Source organism: Pelecanus crispus, chromosome 2 (genome assembly GCF_030463565.1).
Source record: "Pelecanus crispus isolate bPelCri1 chromosome 2, bPelCri1.pri, whole genome shotgun sequence".
NCBI classification, from domain to species: Eukaryota; Metazoa; Chordata; class Aves; order Pelecaniformes; family Pelecanidae; genus Pelecanus; species Pelecanus crispus.
Genome location: NC_134644.1, coordinates 170,560,493 through 170,580,283, shown reverse-complemented (window position 1 = coordinate 170,580,283; position 19,791 = coordinate 170,560,493). Strand labels below are relative to the sequence as shown.

At 39.1% G+C, this 19,791-nt stretch overlaps 1 protein-coding gene across 1 annotated transcript in view; it reads left to right on the top strand.

Moving 5' to 3' along the window:
* Positions 1-19,791, top strand: part of TRAPPC9 (trafficking protein particle complex subunit 9) — a 517,114-nt gene that overhangs the window by 306,186 nt on the left and 191,137 nt on the right. The window lies entirely within an intron of this gene.

The following is a 19,791-nucleotide window of genomic DNA, read 5'->3' as shown; positions in this document are numbered from 1 at the left end:
GGTCAACAACCTATTTCCCATGATTGGGTTGTAAAGAATATAATGTGTGTCGTTTTTCTCCTCTTTAGAACAGCTAAATTTTCCAGGTGGCATTCTTGTTTGGCACTTCTAGTGAATTTTGTACGCATGCTGCTCATCAAACTGATAGTAATACAGGTTCTGATACATTGGTATACCCACCGCATCATTTGGAACTATTATACAGAGTAAAACCATTGTTATCCTTTTGAATTAAAAAAAGAATAATTGAAGGCATTAACACCTTCAAACAAGGGGATAAAGATCAATGAGCAGGAAGTAGTCAAAAAGAAATGTCCAATTTTTCAGGAGGAAGTGGCAAGCCTTAAGGAGAGAGAAGAATCAGTAGCTAATGTATTTGGGGGCATTAGTAAGGTTTTTGACAATCCTCCTCATGATACTTTAAGATGAAAAACATGGTTTAGATTACTCTGCTGTATGGTGAATGCAGAACTTGTTGGAAAACCACCTATAGAAACCAGTTAATGACTGGTTTGTTGTAAGCCTGGAAGGATATGTTGAATGGAGCTCAGCAAAGAGTATTTTCATTACCCACCCAGGTGGTGGCCTAGAAGGCATTCTTATTAAATTTGCAGATGCAAGGAAGCTGGGAGAGATTGCATGTGTGTCAGAATACACAATTAAAAATCAAAACTACTTGAAGAACTGGACTGAAAAACTTAAGAATTCTTATAGGAACAAGGACAAACTACTATGTTTAGGTGGGAGCACTTTGTTAATTTTCTGGTGTGCTTTTCCAGTAGGGTACAGACTAATTATGGAGAATTCAGAGTACAGTCATGGTTATGATTAGACATCTGCACAGCAGAATCTGAGGGAAGAATGAGAGAATTGAGGTTATTTAACTTGACGGAAGACCAGGAGGTACATAACAGCCCTCTAATATGTTACCTCTTGTACTGATTTTGGCTGAGGTAAAGTTAATTTTCTTCATAGTAGCTTGTATGGCGGCATGATTTGGATTTCTGATGAAAACCGTGTTGATAACACAGGGAAATTGTAGTTCTTGCTGAGCAGTGCTTATACAGTGTCAAGACCTTTTCTGTTCTTCACACTGCCCTGACAGCGAGCAGGCTGGGGGTGCACAAGGATTTGGGAGGGGACACAGCCAGGACAGCTGACCCCAGCTGACCAAAGGGATATCCCATACCATGTAATGTTATGCACAGCAATAAAAGCTGGGGGAAGAAGAAGGAAGGGGGGGGACGTTCGCAGTGATGGCGTTTGTCTTCCCAAGTAACCATTACGTGTGATGGAGCCCTGCTTTCCTGGAGGTGGCTGAACACCTGCCTGCCGCTGGGAAGTAGCGTATGTATTCCTTATTTTGCTTTGCTTGTGCCTGCAGCTTTTGCTTTACCTGTTAAAGTGTCTTTATCTCAACCCACAAGTTTTCTCACTTTTACCCTTCCGATTCTCTCCCCCGTCCCACTGGGCAGGGAATGAGCGAGCGGCTGTGTGGGGCTTAAACCACAACATCTCTGCTGTAAAAAAGAGGAAAAAGACAAAAATAACAGATTATTTGTATTTCTGGTTAAAGGAAATCTTGAAATAAAGTTGCAGGAAAAGAGACTTATCGAAGGTATTCGAAAAAAATAGTAAGTTATCGCAAAATTATGGAAGAGGGTGTCTAGGGAGGCCGTGATGGCTTTACCGTAGAAGCCTCTGAGATCCGACTAGACAGAAATGTCTCACGAATGATTAGGTGTAACAAGATCCTCTTGTGGGAAAAGGAGATGGAGCAGATGTCTTCTTCAGGATCAAGATCTTCTAATTTTCATGACAAACTCACAAGGTTGCCATATGTGGTACACCAGAAATTTATGTGATCATCCATCCTCACCATTTTAATTGGTGGGTGTGTGTTCAGGCATATAAACTTGTCAAGCTGTATCCTCCATTGTTGATGAGTGAATAAATTAGATCTTTTATTTTTACATTTATGAGACTATAAAGGCTTCCCCTGCCCATCAAAACAGAAACTTACACATTTACTAATGGGTTGTAGGAAGCAAATGAAGCTTGAATGCAGTTCTTTTCATTTTGACAACTGTTATTGATACGAAGTGTAATGAAAACAGCCTGTCTGTTGTTAGGCTTTTAGTTATTTGGTATGCTGTTTCCAGCCTTTAATTTACAAGGATGAAATAATTGACCTTGTATCCTTACAGGGCTGACTGGGAATTACTGACTGCAGTTATGTTTTATTTAACCGGTAGCGCTGTGCCATTGAGAATAAATGGACGTGTGTCTTTAATAAACATAGAGGATGGTCTGGTTAAGTGTTCTCCTAGAGATTTTTGGTACTTGATAGCCTTCTGATTGCACAAACACGGACTGAAAAAACCTTGCAAATGATTAGCAACAATAAATTCAAAGGAAATGAAGCGGAAAATATACATTAATATCACTACTGCTGAGTTTAGGTTCTCACGGCAAATACAGAATATTTTGCTTTACTGTCCTGCAACTGAGCCCCAAGGTATGTGTGAAATAGTATGCTTTTTGGTGTAATAATTAGAGTTATTTTAGTGTAATTGTTGTTTCCTTCAGTTGGATCTGATTACCACAAAAGGTAAAACAACTTCATTCTTGTTGTTTACATCCTAGAAGTGAGTATCCTTTGAAAAGAGTCCAGGGATAACTACTAAACATAAGTAAGCCTTGCAGAGCTCCCAAGGCCACAGCCACAGCATCACAGCAAGTTACTGACTTTTTTGTTGCAATTAGGGTCAGATTTCTGTCAATTTAACAAAATGGAGTTGCATGTCAGTTGTATCACAGCTAAATTTTGGTGAGAAGATTACATGAGCTCTGTGATTGACATAGTGAAGGATATGACCTGGAGAATTTGAGACGTCATGAAAACCACTTATTGCTGACAATAACTTGACAGCTCCCCCTCCTCTATACACATTTTTGAGCTATGCCCCATCCTACTACTCTGATGCACGTATCTTGTTTGAGTATGTCTAATCAGAATTCATATGTAATTAGTTTTAATTATTAATTTATAGAGTTATGTAAAGAGTGAGTTTTCTTGGATAAGAAAGGTTATTGGCAGCTGTCAGCAAAGAGTTTTGCTAAATTTGCTATGAAAAAAGCCTAGCATAGTCACTTGGCAAGGAATAATCTAAAACAAAAGTCTAAAGATTTTGACTTGAAGCACCAAATTGCCTTTTGCCCAAATTGCCATTTGCCATTCCATTACACCAGCATTATCATACAGCTTTCTTTTGTTTTGTCTTGTTATAAACGATCCACGTTTCTGACTGGCAGCTTAATATCAGCCTTTCACGTTGCTCTACAGCAACCTCGCTTGCTCCAAGTGCCTTTCATCATGCCCTCTCTGTTGGGTTTTTTGCCTCATACTCCTAACTACTCATCCTTGAACTTCCCACCTCTCCTCAGCTTGCTGGTGTGTACTGTATTTCCTTCTTTCTGTGCTTTTTCTTCCATACCTATTTAAATGTTGATACACAACACAGGAGTAAGAGATCGGTTCATCCCATACTGTTGTGGGTGCCTTTCTGCAATATTTGAGGGGCGCGTCACTCTTGGTGCCTTCTCTCCCTTGCTCCCTAGGGAGTCTGTCCCATAGGGACAGTGACCTATGCCAGATTATATTCCCTAGAAGAATTTACTTTCCTGTTTAAACAAGCAAAGCCATATTGGCTAACGTGTTGGTAGTTGTCTACTGAAGCTTCATTTCCCATCTTCTTGCCATGCATCTGCTTTTCCTCTTGCTTAAAGTCTGCCTGGTCTCTTCAATCCTTGCATAGTTTTGCAAACAGATTTATTGTTGAAAGTATATTATTAGTACGGTGCCTAACACAGAGCCTCTGGGTGGCACCACAACATGAATAATGATAATTATAATGAGTCGAGTCAGCCATTAAATCACTTCACCTTCAAATCTTGGCTACGTGTGGAAGCCTTTTTTATTTCTAGAGCTGACTTCTTCCAAATCTAAAATTCATTACTCTGTGCATTTTTCATCTCCACAGACGTGCTGGTGCTCAGAGAAAATTGGGCCGCAAAAAGAAACCGAAAAAGCTTTAATTAAAAAGCAAATAGCATTTTTCAGCAGGGAAAAGAGGCGGTGAGATCTCCCCCAGGCTCTTCTTCCTATAAAAAGATCCTTCTATTTTTGTTTCACTTGCCTTTTAAAATCCACCACCTACCTTATTTATTCATCTCCACTTGGAGTTTACTGATCCAGTTGTAAGAGAGGTGTTCAAAATTAGCAGCTGTGCTGTGGCAGCCTTAAGGGGTATACGACTTCCTTCTGTAAAAGCAAAATTGCAGGCTCTGCACATTACTTGTACAGCTAGTCAGCTGGGGGGATGAAGCTCTAATGGTGTCAGTACCTTTTATTTTGAATGTTTAATTGCCCAGTGTGTAAAAGCAGATTACTTTTGGCAATAAGTAGAGCAAGTAAGTTGTGGGGTTTTTTTATTTTTTATTTTTCAGAACAGACCAGGCTGACTGGAGAAGACAAAGTGGAATGCTGTGGTTATCATTTTTTTGTTTAGGATGGTATGGGTTAGCAATTCCACTACTGATATTCTGGGGAGAATTAAGAAATTTAGCATGCATATCTTTTAAAATACTATTCACTTAATTTGAATAAATAATGTACTTACCACATTTCCAAACTTTGCAGAGTTGGCTGAGTTGTCGTAGAACTGTTCTGAAAGTTCAGAGCAGTTTACTCTTTTGTATTCAAAATCAAAGCGATGAAAGCCCTTTACAATTTAGTAGCTATTTGATGACCAATTTGAAATCAACTGTGATCTTTCTTTGTACTTCACAAGAGCATATCTTGTTCTGTTATATTTAGCTGTAATTGGCATCTGCATTGGCAGTCTTAAGAAAATGAAATGGTGAGGTGGGCCCTGGGAGCTGATTAGACCCTCTTAATTACTGGATGTTTGTACTCCTGGGAGATACTCAACTGCATCTGTGGCAAAAGGGGAACTTTACCCTGCTGCTCTTTTTTTTAATTATCTTTGCAAAAATGCAGTACCTAACGCTTTGCTGAGCTTTCAGTCCACCATCCTTCATATAAATAAAAAATGAGAATTATTTTCTTAAAACCATTTCTGAATGTTGGACAGTGTATTTTCTAAGTGCTTCCTCAGGTGTTGAATCTTTCCATGTACTGGAACAGCTCATCCATCCCATGGTGGAGTTCGATCTTCTCAGAGATGAAATCCTGGTTTTGCTTGAGTTGGTAAGAGTTTGATTTTTGCTTGAGAGACAACAAGGATTTCACCTTTGATGTCGCATGTTAAGATGGCTTAGCCATCAGCTCATGTAGTGAATAATGTTTCCTGCATTTAGGGAATAAGATGTCTTCAGTATTTTTTCTTAATTAACATTTAAAATTATTACAGTGTTATACTGGTGAAAAGTACTATGCAGAAAACGTGTAAAATTTGCTTATTATAATGTTGGAGTTGCTCTGAACTATACTGACAATACCACATTTTTCTTTGAAATAGTGGTTTATGAAATTCAGAAGTGACATAAATATTGACTCTAAAATTACTACAAGCTATAGCTCGATTGTTCTGAAAACTATAGTGCTTTTCAAATAATGTTTGGGATTTTGAGGATTTCTTCATTAATAGGCACAATTTGGTTGCTGTGGAAAGCTCTGCTCTCTGCATGAATGTTTAAAATATCTCTGTACAGTCTCTCTTGAGATAATATTTGACTTCTGAAATGTGACTCTTTACGATTGTTTTAAAATGGAGAATTTGCACTTCAGCATTTTCCAAGTGGCACGGGCATTGCCTATGAATACTCCTTTTTTGAATAGCATAAACTCTAATCAATCAATCAATCAATCATCAACCAATGTTTTCTTTTACATTAGGGCTTTTCTTCATCCTCCTAACTAAGGACTGACTTGGTCCGTATGCTAACTCAGAATATGCAGTGTGATAAAATGGCAGCTGGAAGTGATTTGGCAGCCCATTTTTTTTAATTTTCTTTTTTTTAGCTCATTACTTACGATAATTACATGTAAGAGGCCTTCTCCTTTTTTGTTAGGACATAGATGTTAGGTATTAATCCTTCAGAGCAGTCTCTACATAGCTGGCTGTTTTGCATTTGAGAGAGTATAAAACCATGAGAGTTTGCAACTACATTTAACCTTCTGCTATCAAATGTATGCATAAAACTCTAAGGCTTTTGGTTTAAAATCTTTTGGTAATATAAAAACTTTTGAAGTCATCTATTTTATTATCGACTTTTAGGTGCTTTTTAAGTCTTCTGAGAGACATTACTTTCCTCTTGTCTGGTATACCTGAGTGCCTCTTCCTCTAGTCCTTTAATACATAATTAATAGTGGTTGCAATGAAGTTTGCATCTTGATTGATGTTCTCTTAGTAAAGACTGCTGATAAAATGAAGTCTGAAATTGTGTGATGAACAGTGTTGAAACAAGTAACTGTTCACGTTGGAAACTATACTCAGAATTGTTGTAGTAATGGGTAACATACTTCAAAAAGGTCTTTCTTAATCCACGTCATAAATTGGTTGACCTTATTCTTACCATGTAAATAAACTAGTACTGGATGTGCTGAATGATAGTGTGATTTTTGTGAATAGGAATGTTTGCTATGTCACTAGATGGAAATACTTCAAATTTCACTCTTTCAAACACTTATTGGAATTCTTTCATAGTGAACTTAGACTTTCGAAGATGACGTCAGCTTGAATCATCAGATGAGAGGCTTTAGGTGTGCCTCTGAGGTTCCTGCTTTTCATTTTACTGCCTTATAATTTATATTCTCTTGGCTTTAAAAGGTTTTTCTCCTCTTGTAGTTTGAAACAGACTGTTCTACATATACTTTGATTTTTTCATAGTCCCTTTGTTTCTAGCTTTTTAGGCAGTGTCCATCACGTTTGTTATAGCAAGCTGTTTGCCTTTTTTCCCTGCCTAGCAATCTGTCCTTGTCTTTATTTCTCCTCTAGTCAGGCCAGTCCCTGCTTTCCTTGTGACATTCAGATCCCCTCAGAAAACATATTTCCATTACGATGCCGACAAAACTGTAGACAAATTATAATGGTGCATTTTAAAGATATTTATTAAAAGGGGGAGCATAACCACACTGCCTGTTTTATTTATACATGTGCCATTCTCTCTAATTCTCTTCTGGCTTTAAATTCCTAAATTTGCACATTGATTACAAAACAGAAAAGGAAAAAATGGGAATTTCAGCAGTCTCTAAGTAACCGTCTTTTAGTTGCCATCTTTCTGAAGTAGTTACCTACAATTTACCTACAAATTGTTTAAGCATCTAAGCTCAACTGCAACAGTAGAAACAAACCTCAAAATCTTCTTTAGAAGAGTGTTTGCAGACCTGTTAGGCATTAGCAGTACTCTAAGATTTGAAAAATGATACTTTAAAATGAACCTCTCTAATTAAAATATTATTAAAGGAAAAGAGGGGGAAAGATAAAATGTCAACAGAAGTTAACGATGTGTAAGGTGTCCATGTTATTAAATGTGTATCACAGGTTTAAAATTTTCTTGAAAGTTGTCACAATGGAAGTACAAAGCATCAGAATTTTATATCAGTACTTACAAGGCATATTTTTGACTTGTTGGGAACAGTGATGGTTTCTCACAGGCTTCAGCTGTTGGACTTGGAGACTAATAACAGCGTTTCTTCCCAGTGATGAATGACCACTTAGATTTTCCTTTCAGTTAAAATTACTTTGGTGTAAAATGCTGTAGATTTTAAATTGGGAGAGGAGACTATTTATCCAGCCCTTGCTATTTGTTATATTTCTCCTTTAATATTGCACGGAAAAATGATCCTCTTTACACAGAAACAGATTGTAAGCATTAGACAATCTGGTATCATAAACTATATTTCTGCCCTTAAATATTCTGTTGGGAAAGAAGAAGTGACCATCTGAAGTTCTCCAGTAGCAGGAACATATATCTGTGATATCTGAAGTTCAGTAAATTGAATAGGAAAGTAAAAGGATCTCACAGCACTTGAGTACTTAAACTAGGAGGAGCTGTGCGGTAACTACTTAGTAAATCAAAAGTCAGATTCTCCTTTGCAGACAAGAGGAGGGAGGAGGGGGATGGGGTTTGTGTAATGTGTCCTTTCAGTTTTCCAGTTAAATTGTGTTCCCCTTGGGGCACTCCGGTTCACTTTCGGAGCAGGTGGGCCCTTTAGCAGGCATTTGTTCACCTGCCCGGATAACGGATGGGAGCAGCCATGCAGGTCGAGGGGACAGATTTATCTGCCCCATGAGTTGTCTTCTAATGGCCCCCAGTTATCTTCTAATCCCAGCTGGTGGCTCAGAAGGGGGTGTAAGGAGCAGGAACAATACAAGGTGATCCTTCCCTTTCCATATATACATGCCTGGGATTTACATTCCCAGCTTCTGGGAACAAGCAGGTTCAGGACTTTCTCATCTGCAGCTACAATGAACTTAATAGCTGCTAATGGCATCATGCTACACAAATTAGCCTAATCTCTTTTTGAGCCTCTGCACTCTTGGCCCCCGTAGTATCCTGTGGTGGTGAAGTTGCACAGTTCAGCTGCGTGGTCTGAAATGTATTTTCTAGGGTTTGCTTTGCCTTTGTGGCTCGATAACTTCATTTCTGTCCTAGTTGTTTCGTGTGGAACTGTGAAAGAATTTCTCCCTCATCATCTTTATTTTATAATTTGTGATTTTATACATCTGTATTGGAACCTATTTAAGCAGCTGTAGAGTCAAAATACTAGTTTTTTCTCATGTTAAAAGTGCCATATTTCATCTTTTTTTCTTATTCTGCTCTCTTTGAGATTGCATTGCCTGCAGTGCCTGAGATGGGGGCACACCACGGATTTCTGTACAGTACCACTCAAGTGTTTTCTCTCTTACTTTCAATCCCATTCTTTATTAATGTCTTACGTGCTGTTTTCTTTTGTGTTGTCTGCTGAGCATTCGTATTTCTTGTAGTTCTCATAGAGCTGTCTACCACATGTCCGAGATCTCTTTCTGGACTGATAATGACTAACTAAGAACCTGTCAGTGCTTACATTATACTTCAGACCTATCTGCCTTCCTTTGCCTCTCAGCTGCCATTTTATCACCCCATCACTTAGGTGGTTTATGCAATACTATGATTTTTCCCAGTAAGTTTTTGATTTTGATTATTCTGAACAATTTTCTGTTGTCAGCAAAATTCATCCCTACGCTAGTCAGTCATCTTCCAGATCATGTATTAATCTTTCCAACTGCAGAGGACCCCTTTGTGTTTCCCTGCTGTGGAAACCTGGTAAGTGAGCTATACTTTTAGCAAACTTAGAGATATTTTCCTGCAATATCCAAACATCTTTCTTTTTTAGAAGCTTTTCAGTGATCCGTATGTAAAGAATTTGGTAGTCTTCTCTTTGGTCTTCTGCACGTTGCTGTCAGCACCATGGTGTTACAACCAAGAAAGAGCAGGAACTTGAGTAAGTGTTGAAGTAACCTCCCTTCATCTGCCCTGGGCTTTCTCTTGGTTAGGACAGAGGCTCATCACATCCACAGGTTGTGAGAGGTTTGCATGGCCACGGCCTGTACAACTGCTCTTTTCTGGATTAAATGGGGATTTAAGGATGAATCGCCATCAGCCTTGAGGTATGGCTCATAAATGCAAAATGCCTTATTTTTTTAGGAAAGTTTATGAAGCTGTGCAATGATTTTTTGCTGCAGCCATTACTGTGTTATGAATCTTTAGACAGAAAAACAGGAAGCAAATAACTATTGATCATGTGATATTCCCCATATTTAGATGCACATAAGGGCAGTTTGACTTTGTTGGTTTGCTCTATGGCCCTAGTCTGGCCATCAGATTGAAGTAATGTTGACATCTGTCAGTTTTATGATCCTTTTTTTCAAAGCCAAAACTTTGATCAGTGCTTCTATATTTAATAGCCTTTGCTATATTTCCTTAAGTAGTGTGATAGTGTATGCTACCATGGCAGAACAAAACCCTGGAAAACATAATGTATCAAAAGTTTATATTGAAATATTCTTTAGTAGTATGCCAGAAATGGAGAAATGGATTTTAATGGCCATCGTGAGAGCTGATTACCAGATGCATTGACATATTTAGATTGATTTTTTTTTTAAGAGAAAGCCAAATTATGTCAATCTGAGGAAAGTACCTACAGAAGGGTGCCCTCTCTTCAGCACTGCTGTTTTGCAAGTGTGGCTGCTGTGTGATTCTAGTACTTATGCTGCCCACATACATTTTAAAGTAAACACCTCCTAGTATTTCTACAAATATTAAAAACAATTGTGAAGAACATTTCTCTGATACCAGGCAGAGCTGACTACAAATCTGTAGTTGACCACGCTGTTTAGAGCCAGAGGTGGTTGTAGTATTGTAGGTTTATTCATAGTTATTTCTATCAAGCTTTAATGGGTAATGACAACAGGGAAAGAGTCCAGTTTCCATTCAAGCTATCCAATGAATTAGCACTCAGGCTTCCAACAGAGCTGGAGTCAGAAGCTTTGCTGGTCCTGCCTTTGCTGCTGCTGTTACCCTTCCTAGCCACAGTACAAGTTCATTGAATACAAGTTGTTACGGTATTCCTGCAGGTAGATCAGGTTTAGGGTAGTGGCTACTCAGCATGTTCTTTGCAAGCTAAGATATGGTATTATATCTTAAAGGTCTTTTCCAACCTAAACGATTCTATGATTCTATATGGCAGATATTTAACCATCTATAGTTAAATTCAAGGAATCTCACTGAATATGTGAATAGCTGTATGCACTGGCTTTCCTTTCACTGCCTACTTTTCGTGCTAGGAAGATTTAAGTGGAAACCCTGGAGGCTTTGCTTATTAGTGTTAGGGGTTGAATTTATGTCTTCTTGGAAGTAGCTAAAAGCAAAAATAACAAAAACTGAATGCGTGAAATATTGTGTATGCAAAAAACTGTTTTGTGTGACTGTTCATTAGAGAAATGTCCACATTAATTTTGAAGACTGGTACATTTCTTAGCATTTTGGCACAGAGAAACTCCAGTGTGGAAATACGTATTTTGAAGTTTATTAAGTTAATATAACATCGTACCTAAAGCTAGAGAGCTTTTCTGTAATGTGAAATGGCACGGAGTATATAATGGCTGTACAGTGAAATGGTTCGGGAAGTCTGGTATGAACCATGCGCTGTTGCGACACACTTCTGGCAAATCGCAACTGCTCTTCGTGTTTGCGTTGAGGATGTATTGCTGTTAGCTTCTTCTGTGTACTTGTTACTTTCACTAATACTTAATTTTGGTTTGCTAATACATTTGGCTACTCTTTCCCATGCTGTAGGTTAGGATCTTAACAGATCGAATAAGCTTGGCAGGGTTTTTTGACTGCTGAGCTGCGAAGAAGATTTTGCAGAACAGGGTCTTGAATCAGGGTGGGTTTTATTCCCCAGCTGTTTCTTCCTTTTGTACTGATGGCTGTTCAGTCCTTTCTCTTTTGGAAGTTGTGATCTCTCAGTTCTGTAGAGCTTTTGAAAGAAGGATCCATGCTGGATTTGAGGGGAGAAAGCTTCAGTAGTAATTCTGAACTCCACTAAGAAAAATTTAAATGGGTACACAAAATCATGAAAACTCCTTTTAAGGATTAAACAGGAAGAGAGTGCAAACATGGTATATTTTTTAGACATACATTAAAATCAAGACATAAGTGTCTTATGAGAGAGGTGCAGAGGCAAGAGATGACACCTTTCTGGCATGGTAACAGTTGTCACTGTAATGAACGTTTGAAAGATTTATAGCTTTTAGAGCTATTCATTACTCTATAGACTAAGACTTGTGAACTACTTGTTTTGCTGCAGGTCAGGCGGACGTGTTGCTGTGGATGTGATTCCTGTTAGAGATGCAGCTGGCACTTTTCTTCCCGGTCCTATTAGCAGTTATTTTCCAGCAGTTTCACTCTACTGTTTACTCAGTTACCGTTAGCTGAGTTGGCAGCTCTTGTTTCCCAGGACCCAGTGCAGTATTATGTGGCTGCAGAATTTATTCTAGAATGACTTTCAAATGCTTTCAAGTCCTCTTTTTTTCTCACCAGTCTTGTTGCAGAGCTACGGTTAACAAACCTCATTGCAGATAAGCACTGGAAGTGGTCTTGTACTGAGAACAGCAGCAACGAGGCAAGGGGGAATGGCTCGTACTGGAGATACCAATTATCACAAATTGAAATCACAGTTTGGAGTGATTTTCACACTTCTGGGGGAGGTTACCCATTTCTAGGTACTGCAGAATCATTCCTGCAGTGAACAGTATTGCAGGAAAGCATACACTTTTCTAGAAGGTAGCTTCCTAAAAACCCTTTGTCTTGCTCCAGATTGCACGCAACACGAAAGAGGACGGAGGCTAAGACGAGTGGAGGGGACGCTCCTGTAGTTTCTTTACCTTCCTTCAAATCACAAAACCTGAATATTGAGTTGCGCAGTAACATACTGCAAGTATTTCCAATACAGTCTATGCATTTGTTTGCAAAGGTGCTCCATAGCACTTTCTCAGTGCGAGGTGTTGGTGTTTGGGATAGGAGATGCTGGCTAATCAAAGGGGAGGTGGTGCAAGATGCCCTTCTCTAAAATCTTGGTAAAAACATCACTGTCATGACGTAATTTTGTTGCATTGCTGTAATGTACAGATAAGTGTTTAAAAAATAATTTAAAATAATTAAAGCCAGTGTTTTGAAATCTGTTGTTAGCGTAGTGCTTGAATAAACCAATATTTGAGTACCTAAATAAATAAACAGTTTTCAATGAAGATAAATCCCAGTGGCTTCCATTGACTCAATAATGGTTGTGGCTAAATTCAGCTGCATGTAGCAGAGCTCCATGCCATTATAGATGACTTGGACTCCTTAATTCCTTAAATTCCAAACCTCGGAGAAGATTCAGCACTTAATAATGTATTTGCAGGGCTGGATGAAATTAGTTTGCACTTGCATGTTATTTTTTTTTCCTAATAAATTCAGAAATTAGTAACTACGACATATCCAAAGACCCTCAGGAGAAAGTATCCTGAGGACTAGAGCTTTGTGGCATGGGATGTGCTTATTTAATTTCTGGCTTATAGTGTATTCAGCAGTGGTTTTCTCAGAACTTTCTGGGACTTCACAGCCAGACTTTAGGTAAGAGAAGAAGATAGATTTTTGAATTAGGAGAAGTCCGTAAAGAGTGAAGGGAGGGATTTTTCATGAATTTTATCAGGATGAATATGCATTTAGACGTAGATATTAAAGCCAGTGCTTGCAGAAACCTGCTAAATTTGCCAAGAAGCATTACCAATTAACGTTGTTAATTAACAAGAAGCTATGTTAAAATTAGTTTGGGGTTGGAGGAGGGGAAAGAGAGTGAATTGTAATTAGAAAAAGAAATCACAGCTGCTATTTAGAGAACTGGTAGGGAAGTTTGCAGGTCTCGCTGTCGGAAGCAGCACTGCATTGCGGCTATGCCTCGTTCATTCATTCCATTCTCACTTTTCTAGGAAAGAGCTACTTTGGTATTATGTATCACGATTTCCAAGCAATATTGATTACCCTAATCAAATTTAACTTTCTGCAGGCTAACATAATAATAAAAAAAAGTCCAATTTTTTGGAACTTCTCAGAAAGGTGAGACTCTCAGTGTTTCTTGAGCATCTAATCTTCAAGAAATTACGCTGATTTTCTCCAGTTAAGGATTTGGATCCTGCTGAGTAGAATTTGCTCAAAGAAAAATGCAGACTTTCCCAGCTTGTATTACCCTGCATACTGTTACTAAGCAAAGAGGAAAAATCGAGGCATTTATCTTTGCAAATTGAAATGAGTTTCATATTAGAAATATATGAAAGTTACCCATGAAGTAGTGAATGTCTTAAATATATCATTTTATTTTCCCAATGAAAAATAAACTACAATTTATTTAATAGATTCCTGAAAAGGCCTGATGTTAACCCAGGGAATTTTCAGGTCCTTCTCAAATGTATTTCTTTATTTAAAAAATAAAATTGGGCATACGGATTAGGATGTGTGAAGCAAGCTTGAATCTTAGGTTCACCATGGCACAATGAGACACATTACCAATAGTCTACAAAGGTTTTAACAGGATAACTATTCCTGTGGTGGTATAGAGGAGCTATAGCTTATCCTGTCAAAAATTGTCCTTTCTTGGCTAGTGTAACTAAACATTTCCACAAAAGGTGCCAAACGTGGAGAAGCACCCTCTTACCAACGTATTCTGCACATAGGGGAAAGGATTTCCTGCTATGCCCTATGGTCAGAGTTACAGTATGATCCTTTCAGCTTCAAGCAAATTCCAACCTTGCTGTTGAGGCAGAAACTTGATTAATAGAAGCGCATGAGACCTGGACAACCGATACTCTGGTTTCTCCAGCTGATGCTGTTTTGACCATCTCAAGGTGTTTTTGTGTTCAAAAAACGGGTAGATGTGGCACTTGGGGACATGGTTTAGTCTAGTCTGCCCTTGATTGGCTTAGAGTAGACTTGGTAGTGTAGGTTAATGGTTGGACTGGATGATCTTAAAGGGCTTTTCCAACCTAAACGATTCTATGATTCTATGATTCTAAGGTGAGATAGTCTGGGTTTAGGTGGTCAGGGCTTTCAGGTTTCCTTCCTCATGTGCCGTTTGTCATTACAGTTTAGGCAAATCCAAATCTTGTGCTCCTTTTACGTTACCTTGTAGATGTGTACTCTGATCCCCATTGCCCTCACTGTACCTATTCAGCCACATTTGAAGTTTGTTGAATATGTGAGTATGTTTACTCTGATCCCCACTCGCTTCGCTGTACGTATTTGAAGTGTGCTGAGTATGTGAGCATACCTAAGCTGTAATACAACTAAAAAAATTCATTATACAATGCCTAGTTTTCAATTCGGACAGACAAAACCGACATCTGTACTACCTCCCTATGCAACTGCTTTTCTGGAGGTCTTTTTACACCAGCAGTTCACCAGCTAAAGCAGGTTTTTGTGCCAGTAGGGAGCAAGGTTTGAGTATGCACTGGGTTAGCCATGGTACTAATTAGTATTTTTTAAAGATGCGCTGGCAAAAGTTTTGCAGTGTAGTTTAGGACACACATTTTGATATTATTTAAATAGATGGGACCCAGCCACCAAAGGAATGGGACCTTTCGTTTGTGCCCAGTCACTTTATAAATAACATCAGTGAGGAACTCTTTGTAGATCTGCCGAGATGATATCTGCGAAGAGCTCTGGTTACTGTATTTATATGTTAAGTACATGGATGAGGAGTTGTCTAATGTCTCTCTGGCTCTTGTGGAGTGCATACGTAGGTAGTCAAAGTAGCTTGGTGCCTTCTAAACACCTTATTTCTTATTGCTCTGGTTACATTCAAGAATGGTTAGAAAGGATAATATTTTTACTCTTAAAAGATTTGCTTTTTAGTTTCACACAACATTTATTTGACTTTTTAATGCAGTCGATACATCCTGAAAAGGTCTGTATGTACAAGCAGTTCTATTTAAGGATTATTAGAAAGGACATTAATAGCAAATCTAGTAGCTTCTGCTTCCCATTCTCCATTAGAAATCATGATCCTTTGTTTTTGCTGACATAATTACCTCCATACGAGCCAGTTCTAACAAGGCAGAATTAAGAGTTCACATTATAAATTAGTAGCAGGAACAGATGGACTGAGAAAATAGTCAGGTTTCATGCAAATATCAATAAAGGTGATTAGTAAAGCAATAAAAGCATTTAGCTCATATGTTCCTTTGTATTAATAAAGACTGCCGAACTGGAAAGGTCTTGAGGCCAGTTGAAAGTCCGAAGAGTTAGATGTTCTGCTTCTGTACATTACAAAGTCAAGTTTTGGTTTGCAAGAAGACAACACTGCCATAAGTGGTGTCACACTGCCAGGCCCAATATTAAAATTCATCGTTTTCACAGATTCGTTTAGCTCAAGGGCTGAAAGCATTACATTTTATCCAGTGAAACAGATACTGAGCTGAGGAGCTTAAATTTGATTAAAACACTGCTGTGACTAGGTAAAATGGGATTAGGGCCCCTTTTGCCTGGGTTTCAGTTTTCTGGTTTATGAACCTCCACTTGCAGATAGATTCCTCTGGCTACGAGCCTTCCCACCATGCCTCTCTCCTTACTCTTTCTGGAGGTATCAGTCTCCTGCAGTGCTTTGTGTTTGTTGTTTTGTGGTGACGCTGGTGCACTCCCGCATTTCTCTGTACCACATGGATCTGTGCCCTTTGGTAGATCTGTTTGTCCTGCATTTTCTCTCACTTCTGTAACTGCCAGAGACAGAGAGGAGAGCAGCAGAGCCACTGGCAACACAGAAGATAGGAAACAGCTGGAATATATGTCAGATGTATAGCACATGTCTACATATTCCTATCCAGGATTTTTTGGAGAGAAATGTTGTTGTACATTATGTAGCATTTGCTTGTTGACTCACACGTGTTCTAGACTCATCAGAATATCAACACCCAAGTCAGGACGTTATTTGTGTGTGCTCGACGGGTGCTTTGGAATTGCTGCCCATGTAGCTGATGTGCACATGCACCGTGGGTTGAATTTATGGACAGCCAAATCGAGCCAGTAGCTCAGACTTGCCTCTCAACTATCTAGAAAAATATCAGAAGTCTTCATAACTCATCTGAACAGAATTTCCTAAAAGATATCAGAGGAAACCTAGGCAGCCCTTGTCTACATCAGAGGGTTAAGATCACCTCCCTCTTCTTCGCACAAGCTCTGAGCTGCTAAGAGTCAGCCAGTAGACACGTATTTTACGTGGGGGTTACTAAGTGTATGCGTAAAAAGCTGTATTTACTCTTGAGAACAAAAATTATTTCCCAGTCAGGTAAAGCATACTATATGGAAAGGCATCCAGTGATTTTGTTGTTATTTCTTATCTACTGTCCTGGTTTCGGCTGGGATAGAGTTAATTTTCTTCCTAGTAGCAGGCATAGTGCTGTGTTTTGGATTTAGTAGGAGAAGAATGTTGATAACACACTGATGTTTTAGTTGTTGCTAAGTACTGCCTGTGCTAGTCAAGGACTTTTCAGCTTCCCATGCCCTGCCTGGTGCACAAGAAACTGGGAGGGGGCACAGCCAGAATAGTTGATCCAAACTGCCCCAAGGGCTATTCCATACCATATGGCGTCATGGTCAGTATAGAAACTAGGGGGGGTTGGCCGGGGGGCAGCGATCGCTGCTCGGGAACTGTCTGGGTATCGGTCGGCAAGTGGTGAGCAATTGCATTGCGCATCACTTGCTTTGTATATTATTATTATCATTATTATATTGTTATTATTATCATTACTATTTTACTTTATTTCAATTATTAACCTGTTCTTATCTCAACCCAGGAGTGTTTCTCACTCTTACTCCTCCGATTCTCTCCCCCATCCCACCGGGGCAGGGGGAGTGAGCGAGCGGCTGCGTGGTGCTGAGTTGCTGGCCGGGGCTAAACCACGACATCTACTAATGAATCAACACTTGGAAGGAAATAATTCTTCACTTAAAATTCAGTTAGCTAACTTCTTTTGGCTGTAAAGACAGGAAATGCTCATTGCTCCAAGTAAGTTCTTGGGCAGAGTGAGGTGATACAGTAGGATCTTTGATGGCAGTAGGCTTTTCTGTTGTATATTTTAGGTTTACCTCCCTGGAAAAAAATCTCTCGTTACTGTCCCTGACTCTTGTAGATATTTCCGGCTCTCAATGTGGGCTCTTGTGATGAATTCAGAGAGGCCTTTGAAAAATAATACTATGGAGTATTTGCATATAGTAGAGCTCTTGTTATCTTTGAATCACTTTGAAATACTGTACATTTAATTATTTTTTCTTCCACTTAATAAAATTTTTTCTTCTCCTCAATATTAACAATGGATACAAAACCTTGGCTGTAACCTTGGTTTCCTTAGTTTTGCTGTAACCATTAAGACTTCTAGCCGGAGCCCACTCTCAGTTTTTCGCAGTCTGCTCTGGGAGGAGCTTTCTCAGCTAGAACCAAAGCTTCATGCATTCCACTTAGCTTTTGATCGATTTTGTTGCTGCTCACTGTTGGTACTGTATTGAAGTTATATTTTTATTGTTGTAAGCTCCTATGTGCCATGGTGGTTGGCAATCTAGAAATGTGTTAAATAATATTGATTTTTTTTTCCCCCCCACTTGGCAAGCATTTTATTTTACTCTGTCTCTAATACTATTTTAAGTATCATTTACTGATTTTATTTTCTTCTTTATTTATGACTTGGCATCTCATAGAGCAAGGGACCATCACAGTGCCTTGAGAGAAGTCCTGAGAGAGACGATGCTCACAAGACTATACTTCGCAATTCTGATGCTAACTGCCTTTAGATAACAAGATGACTTTGCATATTACATTCTTATGACATCATGTCGTGGTTTATCCCCAGTTGGCAACCAGGCACCACACAGCCGCTCGCTCACCCTCCCCCCTGGTGGGATGGGGGAGAAAATCAGAAGGGCAAAAGTAAGAAAACTCGTGGGTTGAGATAAAAACAGTTTAATAATTGAAATATTATCATCATCATCATCATCATCATCATCATCATCATTATTGAAAAGGAAAACAACAAAAAGAGAGAGAGAAACAAAACCCAGGAAAAACAAGTGATGCAACTGCTCACCACCCACCGACTGATGCCCAGCCATTCCCCGAGCAGCGATCGCTGCCCCCCGGGCAACTCCCCCCAGTTTCTATACTGAGCATGACGCCATATGGTATGGAATAGCCCTTTGGCCAGTCTGGGTCAGCTGGCCTGGCTGTGCCCCCTCCCAGCTTCTTGTGCACCTGGCAGAGCATGGGAAGCTGAAAAGTCCTTGACTAGCATAAGCACTGCTTAGCAACAAGTAAAACATCAGTGTGTTATCAACATTCTTCTCCTCTTAAATCCAAAACACAGCACTATGCCAGCTACTAGGAAGAAAATTAACTCTATCCCAGTTGAAACCAGGACACATCATTAAATAGTAGGTTTGCATATTTGTCTGAGAAAAATAAAAATTATTTTGATTTTCACTGCAACCTCTCAGGTATTCACCCTAAATGGGTGTTTTGACAAATCAACTTTCAGAAAACATTCTCCCTGGACCTCCAAGGGCCAACAAGGTGATATAAGACGACCTGTCCATTTCTGATATCTTTCACAATAAATACACGCATTTCGGTGTTTTTTAGTTCGTGATAAAATGTGGCTCCATCTATTAAATGTGACTTTTTCTGAATTGTCTTTGTTTGGCATATGAAGGTATTTGGAAAAGGAAGGCCGTCCTTCTTTAAGGGGAAATAAAGATTTTCTTTGAAGTGCAGGTCCTGCCTAATGCTACAGAAGTTGTTACTACATCGTCGAGCCTTCCACAAGGTTCTTGTGGTTTTATCCTGAGTTGGAAACCTGTGCTGAGCAGTGAGCTGTGCCAGGGAGAACAGGGTACAGAAAACAGCTGGGTGATAAAGCTGTGGTTTCCAACAGTGGTTTTCATTGCAGCTATTAAGGGAGCACAATGGCCTTTTCAGCTATGGTAATTGTCTGTTTCTGTTGAGACTTTTCTTGAAATAATAGTGGGAGGTTAGTTTTTAAATCGAAAGATGTTACTATGGTGGTTTATTGTCACTGCTTATTTCTTTCACTTTTGCTCTGTACAGATTCGCAAAACTCTGAGTTGTTTCCGACAATGAAATGTTTCTTTAATAAATAGTGCTTCTATCCCAATTTTTGGACAGCTGTTGAAGCGTTTCAT